Genomic DNA, 21,067 nt, shown 5'->3' on the forward strand with positions numbered 1-21,067 from the left:
CATGAAGTACACTCTCAAAAAGGCTCGTTTTTCCTTTTGTCATTTGTGTCTTCTGTAATCTCACTTTACCTGGGAGAAGGAAAAGTAATCATTTCATGACTGAAAAGAAACAGAAAGTCAAGTGTATAATGTGAACAGATTTACTAGGCAACTACATAAATACTTATCAGAAAAAAACCTGATCATATTGATATTAGCAAAAATGTGGAACAACAGTCTGCCAAAGCAGCTGGTGAAACAGGAAGGGAAGGAAGGACAAGCTTTACTTGATAAGGTATTCATTATTAAATAAAGGAAATAAAAGAAATATAGGAGAAACAAATCAAAAGTAGAACTTATGGCCAGTCCCTGCAAAGATGGAAACACTGACAGATCTAAAACTGGAAGGCTTATTACCTTCTGTGGTGTACCTGATCTGCACACTCACAGTAGCCATTTTCTAGACATCCATACTGCTGGGTGTCTAGAAAAATGATGTATAAGTGACTGAGGTGGTGAGATAGTATACTACTTCTAGAAGTCATAATTCTGCAATCTCTGTTAAATCTAGTCTCTTATAAGTTGCTTTGGCTCATGTTGGTGCATTTTCCTTTAGCCTTCTGGGTATGTTTAGTTGTCAATTGTTTTCTCTGGGTTTCATATAGACACCTACCGTAAAAGCAGGCACTTTGACCTCCAAGAATAAGCTTGGTGTGTTACTACCTAAAAGCCCACTTCCAGTCCTGTATTATTGAGGCATTCTTACTGTCTGAAGAAGAAATACTGGACCTGGCATCACCATCCTGGGATAGTCATGGAAATTTTCCAATTGAAGATCCTGTAAGTAAAGAACACAATAAATTAGTATCCGTCCTTCTGTCTTCTGCATCATCATGGACGGTCAAATGATCACCTGTGGATCTAGCCTGAGAGACTGCAGAGGGCAGTTTCTAGAACTACGTTATTTTATTGAATGTTTCTTCTGTAGGAGGATGGGTGAAAATTACAGTCTGTGTGCCAGCTCAGGCTGAAAGTAATTTCATCTGTCTCTAAATACTACTGGGACTTGTCTGGCCTTCAGCTTTGCTAAAAGGAGATTCCGAGAATCAAATTAGCTGAGAAACTTTATAGAAGTTGATTGATGCCATTGTTGCATCTATTGACAATGCCAATGTTGCTAGACATTTCTAACAAGCTTTCTACTCCTGAAAGGCTAACTGTGTAACCTCAGCACTACTTAATTCAGTAAGCTCTGCAAAACCCGCCTCGTCAGGTAGATACTTGAAAAGTTAACATGCTTTATTCCTTGTTACTTTTAGATGTACCCGAGTGAGGTAACCAAAGGTGTTCAAATAATTAGATATATTTAGGTGTCTGGTACATAGGATCCAATTTCCTTTTATGGGTCCCTGAAGTTAGCTGTTTGTACCAAAGCCAGTGGAAAGCTAAGGACCTGATCCTCTTGACTTCTGAACTGCCTAAATTCTGGATTTCAGGATAGCTGTAGGACATTCTTGACACAGCATTTAACAAGTCACAGAAATGAATAATGGAAGGAGGAATAGCTGTTCAGGCTAGTGCCAGCTCAATTCGATGGGCCTAAGCAGCCCAGGATAGCACCCTGCAGAGATACTGGGAGCAGCTTAGCTACATTAGCCTCTCTTTCGGCAGGGCTCACCATCTTGGGCTTGGTGCTACATGAAAGGACCTGAGCTGTTTCTGTTTCTGTTTCAAGTTTAGTCAACAGTAACTCGGATCCCTGTTGTGATATTGAAATGTCCTAAGAGTGTCTAAATTCGTTGTTCTCTCTGTCTTGAACAGACTTCCTGATGCTAAAAGTTGGGACAATCTGTCTGAGACTAGCAATTTGTTTCTGTCAAAGGACAAGTTTCATTACCAGTAGGGCTCTGAGATTTTCAGCAAGTAGAAGGTAAGTTAGCAGTCTCCAAGAGATGCCACAAATACGTGGAGTGAGCATCTTCCAGCAGCTGTTCTAGAAGAGCTCTTGTGCCTAGGTCAGAGTGCCAGGAGAGAACAATTTTATTTAAAACTCCCACACAGTGGGAGTAATTTAAAACTCCACACAGTCACTTCATGTCTAATACTTCATCAGAGCACCCTGCGTCCTGTGAGAGTGCCTTGAGTGAAATCGGCGACATCCTATGGACTAAGACATAAGCATATATGAATTCTGCAATGACTGAGTAGGATTTCATTCTTCTTTCCTTCTCTCTGACAATAGTACGACATACACACACCTAGATAAAAATAAGCCCTGAGCAAAGTCAGGTATGCCACATCTTACAATTTCTCAGAATGATCACATTGATTTCTATGATATCACATAGGAAGAAAACGACAGGATTATACAGAAAATCATGATTGGCATGGTTACAGGGATTGTGATTGGCATGGTTAGAGGGAAGAGCATGGAAACATGAGGAAGATTTACTTCCTTTTCTTTGAAGAAGACTGCTATCATTTACACTAACAGAATACCAATACCAATGAAAGCGGCAATTTTAAATGTATATTGTAATAACTGTATGGTACATTTTTCTGAAATTCTGTTAACAGATCCCTTGAGTTTCCTTCCAAATAGATGCCATGATATGGATTAAATATAGTATTTAGCAGGTGAGTTATCCCACAAAATTCTGTCAAATTAAGTCATGGTCAGAATGAAATATAATAATATTTTGCATTAAACTTTTGCTTTGGGCTTTGTTTTTTTAGTTTAGTTTAGTTTTGTTTTTTGTTCTGTGGTGCTCATTGCAGCAAGGCTAAGGTAAAAAAAAGACATCTGGTCAGAATTTCATCCCAAATTCATACCATGTTTTACGATTCTGCTATTAATACTGTGAGAGAATTTTCTCTTTTTAAGTGAAAACATATTCTTGTAAGTGTTTCAAGCCATTAAGTAAACTATTTCGTATTCCCAATATGAAGCAAATAGTGCACAAAAAGCCAAAGTTTTAAAAATATCTTTAAAATATTTCAGATGAATTATTTATTATTCCATTTACAATCTAAGAACAAATATCATGAAAAATATTATTTGTAACTTAATGGGATTGCTGGAACCCTATCTTCAAAGCATTGTATTTATTAACCATGTCTACCTTTCATTTCTTCAGGCTACAGTAATAGTAACATGTCTGTCATCTACCTCAAAGAAACATTCTGAGGATTAATCATTTACTTCTAGATTTCAAACAGGAGTCTACAATTAGCTTCCAAAATTTGTATTTATGTATTTCCCAGTCTTTAGTTCCTGATAATGTTAGCCAGTCTATTAATTTTTTTTTAAATAAAAAGTCTTCTGAAAATAGGTTTGCTGTTTGGAAAGCTATGTGAGGCTTCAAGCAGTGTGGGTTGTAAGTGCTTAGAGTAATTTATATTTGTTATTTATGGTTTCCTCTGGTAGGAAGAAGAGTAGATATAAATCTTCACATCTTCAGGATGTGCAGAAATACACATTTCTGCAGTGTGTACAAGGAAAATCAGAGGCATGTATTTTTGCTTTACCAGTTAGTTAATAAGAACACATGAAAAAGGTGTGTTTCCAGTCTGATGAATGAATATCTAGCTGCAGAATAAATTATGACTTTATCATGACTTTACATTAATCCAGATGATAACACTTCTCTTCATTATATTATCAGAATATGTCTAAAGCTACAGCTGTAAAAAAGCCAGAGTAAAGTCACTTACATTTCATTCAGAAACTCTATTTCCATAGACTAGACCAAAATACCAAAATATGAGCTTGAAACTCATACTTTTTTCAGGCATATTGCCACCTCATCTTTTTTTTTTTTTTTTTTTTTTTTTTGACATCGCAGCTTGGCAATCCCCAGAAGAATTCGCACTATCACAAGCATATTAGTCACTTGCCATCAAACCAAAGTCACTTCATACATGATGACCCACATGAATTAGTCAAAAAGCGTGAAATATCTTGCTATGAAAAATTCATGTCTGTGAAGAACGTTATGCAAAACAATGTTTCTATGCCCTCTACTAGGGATTTTATTTTGGATAAGTGAAAATGTGAAGTGAAATGTGATTTCACAAATGTGAAAGTTTCAGAGTCAGTTCTAACAAGTGGAAATGGTGCAATAAAGGGATAAAAGCTAAAATATTCTTATATGTCTTAGAGAGCCATCTGTTTCAAGCCAGAGAGCTAAAATAGGTAATAAGAGAAAATACTGGGCATCTATGATCACGAAATAATTTTGCAGATAGTAGTATCCAAAAGCTTTTTAATCGATATTTTCTACCTTTGATTTTCACCCTTTATTTATCAAATTTTGTTTGATAAATAACCACAAGGATAGCTTTCTGACATTATCCTCCATATTCACCAGTAATAACTTCTGCTGCATGTCGGGTGTAAAATGCAGTCAGAACCACACTTTTTTGTGGCACTCAATCAGTGAATGAGGAAAGACGGTCTTACTCTGAATGATGTGACAACTTTATCAGTTAAATAATGATGTCTTCTCCTGAAGAATACTTATGCTTGTGCTTGTTACAAGAAGATTTCCTATACAGATAAAAGTATTTCACTGTGCAACCAGTACAGCTTGTTTATCACTGGTGACAGACCAGGTAAGTGCGCTCTTCATGAAGATGAAAGCACAGCTAAAATTCAGTTATACATTAATTTGCTTTCACCATTCCTTTCCAGCAGGCAGGTGAGTACATAAGAACTCTTTTTTATCAGTATGAGAGAATCTGTATTGCTGTCATTCTGAGAGGCCAAGGGTTAGAGGGTATACATGTAGATAACAAAAGAACAGGCACTATGCTGAAAAGATAAACATCAAAACAAGAAACTATAAGCAACTGCTTGAGAAACACATACTTATGAAGAAAAGAGAATGCAAGGAAATGAGGCCATATTAAGTCAACAAAAAAGGCAGCAGTGCCAGAATGTAGCTCCTACATTTTGTGATACTTCTGAAGCTGAACAACTATATGCTGCATCTACTAATCCCTTGATAACGAGTGAAACAATGATTAATTTGACTTTTTTTTCCTGTGTTGTTCTTTTCTATACAACAGGAGAAACTATAAATGCAGTGCTAAATGCTACTAATGAGGCTGACAGAAATCTATTTAAGGCAGTGCTTCTTCTAGTAAACAATAGTGCATTTGGGATGTTTTACAAGTATGACACCCTAAGTTAACTGAGAACAGGCTTACTCATATAATGCTCTGAGAACAGGGTTGTTGTGAATGACTTTCTGAGATAACTTTACCCTGCTTTTTTTGGAAGGAGGTAAAATGGTTAAAGTTCTCTTTCTTCTTCTGCCTCTAATCACTCGCTCCAGTCCCTCCTACTGCCATTCAGTACTCCTCCACTAGAGACACCCATCCTGTAAACCAGAACGTTAAAAACATGATTATTTTTAAAGCTTTGAGGGGTCTGGTTACAGAATGGCTCCACAACCAGTTCTAAAGGAAGAACTGAAAGAGCATAGTAATGCAGAATAGTAAAACTGGCAGAAACGAAAAACATCTTTATCAAGAAAAAGTATAACCTTTCCCTGAACACCGCGTATTACCTGTTGCCAACATAAAGTCTGTACTTGAATGTGAGAGCAGGGATACCTACCAAGCAGCCATCAAACACTTTCAACTTTCCAGTCCCGATGTGCAAAATTCCCTTTTGCTGGAGCACGGGAATGTTACACATGCAAGTGGATGTGCACCTAAATGTGTCAAATCGTGACAAGAAAGGGTTTGGGCAGATGGCAGTGTTACCTAATGAAGCTGCTTTCGGTCACAGGGTCCTGCTATATGGTACAGCTTAGGCCTCACTCTTTCGTGCTCCGGGTGGCATGTGCGAGGTAACAGGGCTGCCACTTGGAGACCGTATTGTCAGCCTGTATCAGGTGTGCAGAGACCAGGAAAGATGAAGGTGCTGTGCACCACCAAGGCACCACCCAGGTAGTTATCATGATAGATTGCACGCTTCCTAACGTAATGGGTCAGGGCCAGAGCACTACGCTCTCAGTATCGCACATCTTTGCTGAAGATAGTGATATGTGTAATACAAGAGTACAATGAACTCTGAGCATGGATACATTTGAGCAGGGAGGATCTGGGAAATAAAAAGGAAAGAGGAACTAAACATCGGTTAGGTAATGTGGAGTTAGACTATGTCCTTCTTGATAAAAAGATTTTAAAACATTTCATTGGTATCTCAAATGACTATTTTGGAGACAGGCGTCACTGGAATAATTATCTGTTCTGAATATTACTTTTAAAGCTGGCATGAGGAAGAGAAATAGTAGCAGAAAAAAACAAGTGAAGAGTAGTTTAAAGTTAAAAAACTTAAAATATTTTCTAATGCTAGATTTCAGCATGCCTGAAATAGCAGAGCACTTAATAGACTGCAGTTGCAACAACAAATAAAATGTGATTCTTTCCATGTCTAAAATACTATTGTAGGAAACTAAGGCATGCGGATATGAATGGACAAGTACATGCTGCATGACCGATTGTGTGGCCATGATAACACAAAAGGAAATAATCCTTTTTGGTTGGTACAACCAACAACAGTGAAGCACTGAAATAGTTTTGTTGGAGTTTCTTTGTTGTCATTCTAGGACTCATTTATTAAAAGGATAGTAAGTTCTAGATACCTCACAAGCATTTGGAGTTTATTTTATTCTGAATGACTTAGCAATTTAATATTTAGATATGATTTTTACAATTGGAAAACCTTGAAATCAAATTTGGAAGACTGTCTCCATCTTAGATAACAGGTGCATCTACTTTTAACATGTTTAGTATATCACAGACAGAGTGCATGGGAAAGTGCGGAAGAATGTCGAGGAGATAGACAATGGAGGCTAGCCAGACCGTTCCGTGGGAAAAGGAGCATCAACAGGGCATGCTGACCCATAGTCACGTGGCTGAGGCTGTGCCAGGGTGGCAATGCACCTGGGCTTTGAATCGAGAATTACAATGAGCTCAACATGCTTACTGCGCATGTGTATAGTACATAAAAACTAGTGCCGCCCCCGGTGTTCCTCACCCTGGACCGACACTCAAAGGTGCCAGGGATCCCCCGCTCCATTATTGCCTCGACTGGGAAAACGCCGGGGAACCCCCGTTCAGACGCAGAGGTAATAAATGCTCCATATCGACCATCGTATGCCTTGTGTTTGTGTATCCGTCCCTGCTGGGAGTCCAGGCGGTGCCCCTGCCTCACCCTTACACAGAGGAAGGGCATTAAGGATTGCATTGCAGTCTTCTTGAGAAAAAGTCCCTATATAATCAATAGAGAGAAGAGACATCCCTAAGAAGATGGTTCAATTCACTTGTGATAGGGGTCTACCTATCTTCAGTCTAGTGTTTAGAGAACATATAGGATGTTTTGAGTGCCTGCATTCACTAAGGATCTAGGTCAGCTAGCCTGCTTCTGGGGATAGACCCTAACGGAGCTTTTTTTATTTAAAAAAATGGTAGTAACGATAGCTTCCTATTTGTGTTTGCATAAAAGACTAGCCCCTTAGGAAGTTGTAAAAACTCTATTATAAGCTTTTTTCAAGTTCAAACATGCATCTCATAAATGCCAGCAAAACAAAGCACTCTCTTCCAGGGAAGTCCGCAGAGAGTGTTTTCCCCTCTCCTCCTGTTAAAGTTAGGTCACTGCTAGGCCAGGAATGAAAGAATCATGAGGCAGTGCAGAGAGTCTGATTCTCACCCATAATTGAGGTTCTTCACCCTAATCCCAGCAGAGTTCCTGCACTTTATGTTAGACAGTCATTGAAACAGTCCTAGAGCTAAAGATCAGAACTTCCACATACTTCCCAGCTGAGTGCCATACTGACCAAGTAAAACTAACCCCCCTGCCTTGGCTGGTTACTTTCTGAACCGATGTCTGCCCAGTCCTGAGTTTGAAGAAAAGAGTTGGCATGTACTTTCATGAACAGCATTTGGTAAGCTGATACTTATGGTTTCTGTGAAGTGTCCAACCTAGAATGACGGTCTGCTGTTTCTGGGCCAGAGGCTCTAGCTTTTTCAAGCTTTATTCCACAGAGTTAGATCAGAAGCTTCTTAATCTTGGGTAGCACTAGAGTGTTAGACAGGGAACTGTAGAGTGTTAGACATGAAACCGGTCCTTGTATCTATCTCCACAACAGATACTTCAGCACAGGACCAGGAGTCTCAGGACCTTGCAGGCCAACGAGGGAGCAAATTTGAGAACTGACAGGACTAGCCAGTGCTAGAAAGGGGACAATCTTAATATAGAATTTGAGGGATTTTTTTGGTTTCCTAATTCCACATTTGCAGTATGTTGTCTCCCTTGTAGACATCTCATTATTCTCATATGTGAAATAGAGAAGGATACTGACCTCCTTTTAAAGCACTTCTGAAATCCATTGAAGAAAAATGCAATAAAAAATACATGTAGTAATGACACTTGAGATTACTTTTAGGCTAGTTAATGTGCTTCAGATCAAATACCTATTAATCACTGAAGTGAAAACATAAAGGCTTGTACACTCAAAGCAGATATATTATGCATGCAATGTCTTCTTGTTGGTCATGCATTGGTTTATGGCATCTGAAATGAACCAAAATGGAGGACATATAATGTATCTTATGGAAATAAGATGATAAAAAGAAGGTAAAGCATAATAAAATTAGAAATGAAAAAGTGAAAAATTATATATCTACAGTTTGCATCAGTGCTAAGTAAACTTTTCAGTGATTTCTATCTATAGATGCTTATTCAGACTTCACCTGTGTTGCCTGAAAAAGAACTACAGAGCTTATAAGTATTTCTTTTTTTCTCATCAGTTTGTGTTAGTTTGGCATGGTTTCAAACAAGTTCCTTTTTACCAATAGCCTCTGCTCTCAACTATACACACTTCCCTTAGCAAAACAAAATAAAAGTTATATTTCCGAAAGAGAAGAAATTCATGCATGAAACAAAAACAAGATAAAAGAAAAATATACAAAAATTAAGTGCATATGAATTCTTAAATTTTGGACAAAAAATATCAAATTTCTCAAGATTTCTCAGCATAAACATTGCTATCCAAAGCAACCAGGACTGGCTATATCAAAATACGAACAGGCCTCCTCCCCAAATATGTGGTATGTCCTGTCCAGCTAAAATGAATAAAAACGCTAACTGGTGTATCACCTAGTTTTAAAACAAACAAGAAATGGTGCGTATTCTATCTTGACCGATAATGTAAAGTGCATGTAGAATATGAGGAATTGTGTTAGTAGGGTGGCTCTGGAGGGATGGATAAGGTAGGAGTTGAACATATAGCAACTAATATTACCAGAGATTTAGTACAGCTATAAGAACAGTATTTTTAACTGTATTCCCACTTCTTTTCAGATAGTGAAATGCAAAGTTGAGTAAAAAACTCCCCAAAGTTATAAAAAAATAATTAATGTATAGTTATAATGTAAAGTTATTTTCAATTTATACCTACTTTTTTTCCTTTTTACTAAACCAGTTTGTAGTCCTTTAATTTTTTTACTGTGTGATTAATAGAATGATTAATAGAATTCAGTAAGCACAATAGACATAAATGTTTGGTAGGCAGCCACAAAAATAAATAAGTGGACTTTAATTCAAAGCAGAACTTTTCTGAGATGTTTCTAACAGAAACATAATGAAAAAAAAAACAACGCCCCCCCCCCCCCAAAATTCCAGACAAATTGTTTGAAACACCTTATTCAAATTAAGAAGGAATGGAGGAAGCTGTCCAGCTCCACAATTACTCTCCTCTTTTCCTGCACTCACAAAAATAAACAGCTGAAGACCCTAAACCAAAGAGCACAAGGATTTGTTTGCCAGAGCTGGTATCATCACCAGCATCCAGCTAACAAGTCAGGCAACCTGACCTATTCAGAAGGCGTGTTCTCTCTGTACCCATGACTATTCTTGACACTCATTAACACATCATTTACAATTTGCTGCTATTAAAACATGTACTCATGAAAGGTAATTCTCAAGGCAGGGAGATTATGTAGTAATTGCATGCTCTAGCCACGCACTGTAACTAAGCAGCCCAGACCTCTTGCACTGCTGGCAGTGAGCCCTTGTGTTTGAGGCACTCCACTGACTGCATTTCCCACTTTTCCAGGAGTAGCATGCTATGCCCCATACAGCATTTCTGCGTCTTCGATTGTGCAGTACCTGATCTCACCTCTTCCAGTTGAAATTGGTGCCTTGAATAATATTTGCACTGCTGTGATGTTCTGCTGCTGTTTGCATTCCTAAAAAATAAAGCTTTCTGCATGGTTATCACTGACATATAGTTTATATTGGAAGTGGAATCACAGAAATCACTGAACCATCTGGGTAGGAAGGACCCTCAGTAGGTCCATAGTCCAAACCCGTGCCCAAAACAGGGCCAGCTCCTGGGTCAGACAAGGCTGCTCAGGTCTGTGTCCAGTCGAGTCTTGAAAATTTCCAAGGATGGAGATAGCACAAACTCATGGGGCACCTGCTCCACTGCCTGATGGTACTCACAGGGAAAATGATCTTCCTTCCATCCTGAACCTCTCTCTGAACTGCTTTCTTTTCAGCTCATCCTCCCACCATGCCCTGCTGTGAGGAGCCAGGCTCTGTCTCTTTGATGACCCTTTGTAGGCTCTGGAAGGGCCTGTTTGGTGCCTTCCCCAGGCTGAGCCAGCCCAGCTCCACCAGCCTCTCCTCACAGGGCAGGTGCTCCAGTCCCCAGTGCCTTGGGAGCCCTCCGCTGAGCTCGCTCCGCTTTGTCCACATCTTTCCGGCACTGGGGGAACCAGAACTGGGTGCAGCACTCTAGAAGTGGTCAGATGAGTGCTGCGTAGAGGGGGATGATCCCTTCCCTCCATCTATGGGCCGTGCTCCTGCCCATCCAGCCCAGGTGCTGCTGGCCCCTTTGCTGCCAGGGTACGCTCACTGCTGGCTCTCCTTCAGCTCACTGCTCGCCTCGACCCCCAGGGCCTTCCCACAGAGCTGCTCACCAGCCCCTCTGTCCCAGCCTGTGTCACTGTAGGGGCTCTTCCTTCCCCGGGGGCAGGACTTGGCATTTGTTCTTGTTGAATTTCATGAGGGTCCTGTTGGCTGCTCCTCCAGCTTGTCTGGGTCCCACTGGCTCTGCCCTGGGGCATATGAAGTTGCATTGTGGGTGACTGTTTTTATGAGAAAGCCTAGGAAAATGTAATCCTACATATGAGGGTTCCCAGACTGACCTCACAAATTCATTCCCAAAGCAAAAGCTTATGAATAAACATTAGGAGTAACAACAGTGCAGTCAAGCTCCTTGCCATAATAGACTTATTGTAAAGGGCACTGAGGAATACAGAGAGAATAGTTATTGGTAGGCTCACAAAACTTGAAATAATTTCAAGGTTAGAGACTAGCATACTCCCCCACTATTTCCACAGATCTGATTAAACAGTCTCTTAAAAAGAAAGAAAAAAAAAAGTCACAGGGGAAGAGAGAGTCTAATATTGTACTCTATTTATTTTAAAGAGAATTACTTTGTGTTCCCCCAGGAAGATAATAAATAAGGAGACAAAAGAAAAAAAGTTATCTGAAGATAGGCATCATTGTTTTTATGTGTGTAAAGAAGAGCATCAGAGATTGTACTCCCTTGTGCCCTCTGTGACATGTGTACTTTGAAGGAGAAAGAGACAGAAAGACTTTAAGCAATGGCACCTAACAAAGGAGCTGTGATCTTTCACTTTCACCCCCAAAGACATGCACAAACTACAGGCATTTCCTTGCATAGCTATATCTAAACACTGTGCTGATAGCTACAGATCTCTGAGTGGGAGAAGGAAAAGGAAACTGTCCATGAAGGCTGTCTGACTAATAGCCTCTGCCAAAAATGATGCTGTTAATCTGTGGACTTGTTAAAGAAACAAAATTCCCACACAGATCTAGAAAAACAAGATGAGGACAGAAAGGCAGAATTCTGGAATCCTGCATACAAATGTGAGAATGAAGGTAAAGAAAGAATAAGAAAATTGATTTTTTTATTCATAACTTTCCGTATGAAGTATTTCATTTCAGTTTTGATCTTTTTAATTTTGTTTATAACATATTTTGCTTTCTGAGTAACTTTAAGTAATGCATTAAATAATTCATTTTTTTTTCTTTTTTCAAGTAATTCATTCTCTGTGATTTAATTGCTGTGGAATATGTATAAGAATTATATAGTGGGACCTATATTAAACAAATATATATAAAAAGAGTCAACTTGATGGCTGAAGCCCAGCCCTTATGTAAGCAGTCATCCTCATTTCCAAAGTATTCACTTGCAAGAAGATTGGATGAGCATCCATATGTTACAGAAAATTTACACTGAAATAACCTGCAGGGAAGGATTATGGCAGTTCTATAGCGGGTTATATCTTTAGTCATTTTAAATAGTTTTACATGGCTTGACTTATAACTGTGAAATACGGTAGCTCTGTGGGCTAAGAAAAGCACTAGACGTATCGTGCAATTGATTTTTATGTTCAAACATTTATAATGTCAGATTTGATGGAAAGAGTGCAGAGTGGTCTGGAAAAGAGGTATTTCTATGGGTGTCCTTACACTTAGAGAAAAATCATAATTTAAATATACACTCAAATAATAGAGTATCTAGAGAAGCAAACAGCTTGCACCAGTGACACTAGCTGATTTCAGACCAGAAAACATGTTACAGATTGATACATTTTTATTCTGTTTTGCCATTTTCACAATTGCAAACAATTGAAGAGAACGGAATGAATCAGAGGATATTATTACAACAGTGATATATTATATGCTATTCTACATTTTCAGGAGATAATGCAACAGCATTCTTGTGGGTCACTACAAGTCATCATTCTTGGCAACTGTAAGCATTTGTCCACAAAACAGCTCGTAGTGATGGGATGCCACAGCCCACTATATGAAATGAAATGACATATTGGGCTGTCATAACTATTGGAGCTGAAAGGGCAAATTATATTTTATTGAGTGGATTAACAATTTGAAAGGAGTCCACTGCTACAAAAGCTATTTTAATAATGGATATATTCTGCTAGTTTCTAAGGCAGACAAGGATGAAGCCATTTAAAGCAGAGCATTACACTAGGAGAAAAGCAGCATATGGCTACATTCATGCTGCACTGGAGATGGGACTGCAGCAACATTGCGCTGCAAGAAGCAGAGTCACAATGCAAGTAAAACTTCGGCAGTGCAGACTTTGCGGAGACTGTGAAAGCCACCTCTGACGCTACTGAGATAACTAAGTGCTAACATCCATGCAAGTGGTCTTGAGTGGTGTGGCCATGGCCCAGATAAAAGGCAGGGCAGGAAAGGGCATTATCAGACCAGCTGTTAGTGTGTACTGTTGTGGCTATGCCAAGTAATCGCTACATCCCTTACTGAAGGCTGAAGTGATATTGTATTGGTCTTTACAGGATGTTATGATCCCAAGTTACTACTCAGCACATGTTAATGCTTAGAGAATAATAATACTATAAGTTGAGTTAAACAAAATTGATATTGGCTGGTGCATTTACTTCCTGCTTTTAAATGTCATTAAATTCCTTTATAGGACTGGGTATAGCTGAAACATGAATCGTGTCTGAATCCAGATTGCATACGCATGACTGTAAAGGAAAGGAACATTCCTGAGACTCCTCAGGAATTTTATTTGTGTGGGCAAAGGCAGTTGGTTATCCTATTTGTGTAGAAAGGTGTTAATCATGTATTACAGAGCTAGATGGGCTGAAGAGCTTGTTACGTCCAGCTTTTCCTCTGTTCTTCTTCCAGAGGCTATCACCACAGAAACTGCAGTAGTTCATAACTTGGCATATTAACTTAAGCCAGCCATCAATTTGCATTTACTGTACATTAATATTTTCAGGCTTTAGCTGCAGTAGCTGAGGAAAAGACATGCTGCGTGATGAGGAAGTAGAGCAAATAGCTGGAGTCCAAAAGCTCTGCAGCCACTGCAGCTAAATCTAGCAGAGACTGAGGGGCTCTGCCCTGGGAAGGGTGGAGGCAAGGCCATAGAGAAGGACAAAGGCAAGCTAGAGGAGAAAGTCCAAGCTCAGTCATAAAAACTGGTGGCACAGTAGTCAGATCTTTTAGGTTGTGTTGTCTGAAAGGGGATTGGCACCATGAGCAAGAAAATTTCATCCTGTGTTCAAGCACAGGATGAGGGTTTGTCCATTCTTTAGCAGTTTCTCTTTCTGAGGAAAATGGGCTATAGAATTCCAAATTTTGGCTTAATTGGTTAGGTCAAATAAGAGTAAGAATAGCTTAGACTGAAAGTGTTAGGTTGATCTCCTGTACAGAAAGATCTCACTGAAAACAATTAAGCTTATTGTTTATAGTCCACAGTAGTCAATTTAATAGGAAAATCTTGACTCTTTATGTTCTTACATCATCTTGATGGGAAGAGGTGTGGATAGCATCGTCTGCAAGGGAACATTGGCAAGAAAGGACATAATCTAGTCTTAAATAATTTCGCATCACACTAGACAAGATGGTAGAGCGAGAAAGAAGAGAGAGAGGTATCAGAATTAACTAGGTCATGCACTTCTTCAAAGATTATGAGCATGAAAGGATTGCAGCTTTTGCCAGTTTTCCATGTTTCTTGTCAATGTTGTCTTCCTCTCCTTTGTTATCTTCTGTTCCTTTTCTTCTCCATATGCTAAGAATTTTAAAGACTATTAGAGATCACATTATTTGCCATCAGTTTATAATTTTGTTCCAAAATTAGATGTAGTTGGTTACCAGTGCTGAATATTGTTTGTTTGTTTGTTTATTGTTATCCCTCTGCAAGACTAAGTCTGAAAAAGTTTCTTTATCTCTAAGTAGCTAATGATATAGCTCTCTACATCATAGTTTTCTTTTTCTCATCACAATGTTATGCAATTATTTTAGCATGGTTAGTATTAAATCATTATTCAATTTAGTCAGTCTCGATGTGTCTGATAACTGTAGATTGTTTTATAGCCTTCTAGTGAACTTCCAAGTGCAAGCAATACCTTAAAGGCAACACATTTTTAAACGGAGAAATCAGAAAAAAATATCTAATTGCTTGGAGGTTTTGAATCTATGTTTAAAACCCTGTTTTAGAGGGTATCAAGCTCCTCTCCATAGTTCCAAAGCATAACCAGAGAAGAAATCACAAGAACGAAAAAAGTGCTATGCTTAAAATCACCAGATAAGTCTGAATGACAGAAAATTCAAACCTTTACATGCAAATAGCTTTGAAGTTGTACTGATTCTAAAGGTGTAGTGGATATTTATTAAGGTCATATTCCCCAGAGCCATTATACTTAAGTGTAAGTTGTATAAGCTGCTTATGTGCAGGCATGGCCCCCTGACTGCTATCTTAACTTTACTCTGATGATTTCTTCACTTTTCTCACATTTTCTCCATCTTTTGTTAGTCTGTGTTTGTCAGTCTAACAATACAAATAAGCTGTGCCCTGAAAACCTTAGGGATCCACACATGTCACTTGGAATAACATAGCTAACCTTTACTCAAGGTTTAGGTTACTGAATAAGGCTGCAGATTGTCTTTTCTACTTTTTTTTCCCTTCATACATTCTCATAAATTTTCTGTTTTCATCTTTTAAGTGCTGGAATTCATTCATTTGCATTCCTCAGTATGGGTGAGTTTTGAGGACTGCTGCTTGCTGTTATTATGAAAGTCCAAAAAGTAAAATGTTTTCAGGCCAAAGTACATCTAGTACTTTTTTCCTAATACCATTAATGCTACATTGCTGATAAATTGCAACAAGTATGCAAATGTTGTGCTCAGTGTGGCTTAGTTCCCATCTTAAAATTGCTCCAAATCTAACACAGCTGGTTTCTGCTAAAATTATGACTTCTTTTGCTCTGGTACAGAGTAACTGATTAATTCCATTAAGTTTAACATCCTGATAAGGCTCAGATCCTCCAGTATACTGAATAAAATCATGTCTTGTCTGGTCAGGTTTTGTAAAAGGTGTATTTTGAGAAAAAATTTAACTCTTCTTGAATAACCCTATGCCCTCAAAATCTGTACAGAAGGAACCAATGATTCCTAATTTTTTCTTTGCTTTTCCAATCAAAATCTTCCTTCATTTATAAACATATTTGAATATTTGCATAGCTTATTTTTCTTAAGCACCTGCCCTTTGTTCAAGTTAGGCTGAATTTTGGCTGTGCCTCCACTGTGGAACAACCCTGCTCTGTTCTGATGTGTACCAGGAGTAGGACCCTGTAGGCATACCTCCCTTCTTTTCTCACTTCTCGTCCCATTGCTGGGTTCTGTTGAAAGAAGACCTTGGCATTTGGGCAATAAAAGGTCCACAGAGCACTTCAGCAGGTCACCCCAGCTAGACCTGCTGGATGCAAATTCAGCTTCAGTGGTCTTTTGTCTCTCTTCCGGCAAATGCACAAACAGTATCATTAACCTGAATTATTTTAATAGAATGTATATGTCTTGTCTGATATTATCTTGGAAAAATTCAGCTGCAGGAGAGATTCTCAGAAGTAATCTTATATCCCTTCAGCTCAAAAATAAGTTTAGAAAGCAGATGATAATTATGTTTTGCTGTTATCTCTGATGGAGTTTAGATTCTATCTCAGGAAATATATCATTCAACCAGCATGTACAAGTGCCAAAAAATCATTATCACAAACAGTGAAGTTTAGTGGAGGTCACTGGATTGTATCTATTTATGTCACTAGGGTTTTGACTCTATTTTGTTTTGACTTCACTTAGGCACAGAATAAATGTGAGCATGAACAATTACCATTGCTCTGCCAGTCAGGCAATAGCAGCAGTTTTTATGAAGTAAGATACAACATGCATATAGTGTTTGAACTTGTAAATTCACGTAGCCGTCCAGCTGTTAGTCTCACATACTATTCAGTTCTCCTGTTCTTTTAGGCCAAAGAAAGTACTGCTTTACATAGAGAATAATTAAAATTCCAGTCCTGTCTTTAACTATAAATTGTGTCTTGAAACAAAATCTTCTGTTGGATTTATGTCCATCAACGCGAAATATCAGCTGACTTTTTTTTTCCCTTGAAGTGTACATCAAAATTTTTATACCAAGATTTGAGAGCTTGAGGCAAAATACTATGACCACTGTCCCAAAGAAGGTTCCATGGCCTCCATTTGTCTTCAAGTCACTCAGTCCCTGCCAGAACAATGGGAAAGAGTCCAAAACCTTCATAAAGAAAACCAGTTGCATTCTCTTTGGCATTTAAATCTTTTCTTTTTTTCGGTTTTGGAAATGAATGCATTTCCTTACACTAAATGTACAAACTGATGAATAACACAATTAATTGGAATAGTGCAGGAAGATACTTTCACAGCAAGTGAAAGCAGAGCTCCTACTCTCACACCGCTAGAAGTTATAACATTAAAATACTTTTGAAATGATCAAATGGTCATATAGGACATGGCAGGAGGGAGATAACAGGCAAATGCTGCAACAAGAAAAGGTCAGGCTGGATATATGGAGAAATTTTTTCCCCACAGGGAGAGTGAGGCAGTGGAACAGGTTGTCCCGCAAGGTTGTGCTGTCTCTGTCCTTGGAGGTTTTCAAACCTACCTGGACACAGCCCTGAGCAGCCTGGTCTGACCTCAGAGCTGGATCTGCTTTAGGGCAGAGACCTCCTGAGGCCCCTTCCCACCCAAATGGTTTTGTGATTCTGATTCTAACCCCTCTAAGAAAGATATTCTTATTTTACCAATAACAATTTATTTGTTTTTCTCATTACTTCATTCTCAGCCTAGGAGAAGTAGATTCTGCCTTCTTATCTCTATCGAAACAAATAGGACAAAAAAAGTTTTAGACTGTGGGGGTGAGAGGCTGCTTGAAACATTCTGCACTAAAATATTTGGGATTCAAATTTCAAATCTGGAAATAGCTTTTCTCAATAGTAAGAAGTAAATGATATTTTATTTAGTGCAACTACTGTTATATATGTAATGATACTATGCGTAGAGGCCTATGGAATCTCATCAGCTTGTAGAGTAACAGTTTGTTCTTGACTGTATGATCAGCTTAAAAAATTAAGCCTTTTGTTCCTTTACGTTTATGTTTTAATCCGAAGTGTCACAACACCACTGTGTAAAGAAGCAAATAATAATTTCACATACTTCGGAAGAAAGACATGTCTGGAATGCAAAATGTTTAGATGTTCAGCTGCTGAGGGTTAGTTATTCAGTTTTTCAAGAATACATATGGAGAAACAGGATATTTATTGGCAATTCTAAGGTAGAAGAAGGAACGTAAGTTCAGCGTACATAAATCATAGTGGATTACGAAAGACATAGGAGCTATTGCTACTCTTGCTGCAAAATTTGGTCTGTGAATAGCAATCACTAGAATTTGTTAAGAGTCTTATAGCTTCTGAAAGATATTGCCTGGTCTTATTCAGAGTAGAAAACGGCATGTGACAGCTTCTGAGGAAGCTGCTTCATGACTTTGCTATCATGCGTTAATTTATATGGGGTAAACTTAGTGCATTAAAAGAATATTTAATATTTATGCTTGTTAACTTGTTAAATGAAAGACAACAGAGGACTTTGTATTTGCTTTGAACTAGTAACATGAAATAGTAAAAATATATTTATTTTTTCCCCACTGAAGACAGGACCAAACTATCTGGTTACCATCAGCTTTCTATCTTTGGAAAATACTATTAGAATAGAACAGTGAGTATCTCTACTATGTTTATACAGATCTCTCTCCTTAGAAGTGCACTTGTCAGCTATCTACCACATTTGAAGGAGCAGCCCATCAAGTTAGGGCCCTTATGAATGGAACATCCTACCTCTAAAGCACGTAGAGATTTTTAGTAGTACTTAGATATGTAAAAGAACCAAACAATTATGGTATTTCTCCCCACACACCAAATATCAAATGTTCCAGTACCAAATTAGTAGCTAGGCCACTCATGTCAGCTTGCAAAATATTAGAATACTTAATTGGCAAAAAGAGTCAATAATCATAAACTATGGTGTCAGGAATAAGGGAAAGATAAAGTACTAGTGGTTCTTGACAAGGGTAAATTAACAAATCCAATGAGTATGGTTCAAATAATTAATAAAACATCGGTCCATAAGAGATACATTAGTGCTTAAAGGCCAGTCCACTATGATGTACTAGTGCGTTCATTAAGAAAAGAAAACTCTAGGGAAAACTCCTAACTGTCTTTGTTCAGATGCAATTATCTGAATTTTATTGCTGGCCACAACTTAGAAAAAATGATGTTTACATAGTAATAGATATACAGTGCCCTTCTGTTGGATGTTAGCTGTGGTGTCACCAACCCTTGAAATGTGGATAAACAACTTTGAAGAGGACACAAAAGCTTGCTTTCATTAAATTCAATCTGTTAATTTGTAACGAGTAGTGAGACAGAAACAGATATTAGTAAAGGCTCATGCCCTGTGTATGTTAAAATCAACAATATAGTTGACGAGTATTCAGGCCTCATACTTCAACAAATCAGAGTGATTCAGATGTGTTGCTAAACCTATCAAAGTTGCAGAGAAAAAAAAGTTAGTTTCCTACTCTAATTCAGCCCCTAGAACAGCTTTCCTCTCTTCACTAACTATGCACCAAGGATCCTCATTTCTTTAGAGCAAAAACAGCCTTTGAAAATATTCCTATAAGGGAAAATTAGAATTTCCAGTAATCAGTCAACTGATCCCTTTGACTTCAAAGGTCAAGAATCATTCCAGCACATCCCTGACATGCATTGATATTAAAAAGAAAATAATTAGAAGGGAAATGATAAGAGGGATTGCCAAAGTAGTTGTTTACAAACTTTAGGTTAAATTAAAAGGAAAAATTAATTTTGAGAAGGAAAAAATAATTTTGAGAAATCAGGAACATAACAAATGTAGTTTCAATCCATTCCTGCCCTTACTAAGCCCTCTGGCTTATGATGACCTCAGTGGGAGTTCTTTACCAGCTAAAATGGGTGGAGGATGTAGTCCTTTGCTACAGAAAAGTATGTGAAACCTTTCTGAAAAGTTCAGAAAATTCTGAATGATATGTTAAAAGCAGAATTTTATTTTTTTTCCAATCTTCTTATAACTTTTAATTTCATTGTTATTAGGTGAATTTCTTCTTGTCCTCTGTTTGTTTTCTTTTCCTCCTCATGAAGAATTCTAGAGAGATATACATACACATTTGAACTCTAAACATGCAGATATTTTACTGAATGAAATATTCTTGACATGTTCCTGCATCAGCATTTGTGCCAGCATTTATTCTCAAAGAGAACAGTAAGAAAAAGAGATTCTGCAAGCACATGATAGCCTCAAAGCCTGCTCAAGTGCTTGCTTGTTTCACAATGTAAACTGGTGTCTGAACCTACAAACTCTGAGTTTGACCATGCACATATTTCTTAAAAGTCTTGCATGAACTAGTCCTTGATTTGACATAGTACAGATAGCCATCTTAATAACCTAAAACTTTCTGGAACAGTATTTCGAGTAGCGAGATATTTATCTGAGATCCAATGTTGTGGAAGAGTAAACTATATGTGCTGAATTGTTACAATTGTTCTGTCAGGAACTGACGCTGTAAAATGGTTATGTCAAAATGTATTAACTAATTCTCTAAATGTTACAACACAATGCTAAAAAGAGAATCTACTTCTTCCTCCAAATTCAATTTCTCATTGTTAAAATATACTACATATTTTAAACATCTCTGTGGAACTCACCAGCATTTTAAACATATTTTACCAACCAATATACTATTGGTTGCTGTTCCTCTAGGCACTTCCTATAGTGTTGGTAGTTTAATCAATTACATGGTTTTCAATAAGATATACATTTTGAGAAGCATCTAGAAAATTGGTAACTCAGTCTATTTATGGCATCTAAATGACTCATCTTATCTTTGTCCCTATTTAAAGACAGTGTCAAAAATACAACGAATATGAACATTGTAATTTCACAAAATATTTTACAGACAATTAAGCCTTTGCACCTCAGTTATCTGCCAGGCTGAAACTTCTTTGATGAGCTCTTTCCCTTCACTCTGTGTTGTTTGATTCAGCAAATCTCTTATTATTATTCTTTTTTTTCTCTTTTTGC

The 21,067-nt window shown here is 38.0% G+C and overlaps 1 long non-coding RNA gene across 1 annotated transcript in view; it reads left to right on the plus strand.

The window, feature by feature from the left end:
* The first annotated feature begins 11,912 nt into the window (after nucleotides 1–11,912).
* LOC135324476 (uncharacterized) overlaps nucleotides 11,913–21,067 on the plus strand; it is a 78,342-nt gene continuing 69,187 nt past the window's right edge. The window contains exon 1 of the long non-coding RNA XR_010385861.1: nucleotides 11,913–11,965. This is a non-coding gene — a long non-coding RNA (uncharacterized LOC135324476). The remainder of the gene's footprint in view (nucleotides 11,966–21,067) is intronic.

This window comes from Dromaius novaehollandiae, chromosome 1 (assembly GCF_036370855.1).
Source record: "Dromaius novaehollandiae isolate bDroNov1 chromosome 1, bDroNov1.hap1, whole genome shotgun sequence".
In the NCBI taxonomy this organism is placed as follows: domain Eukaryota; kingdom Metazoa; phylum Chordata; class Aves; order Casuariiformes; family Dromaiidae; genus Dromaius; species Dromaius novaehollandiae.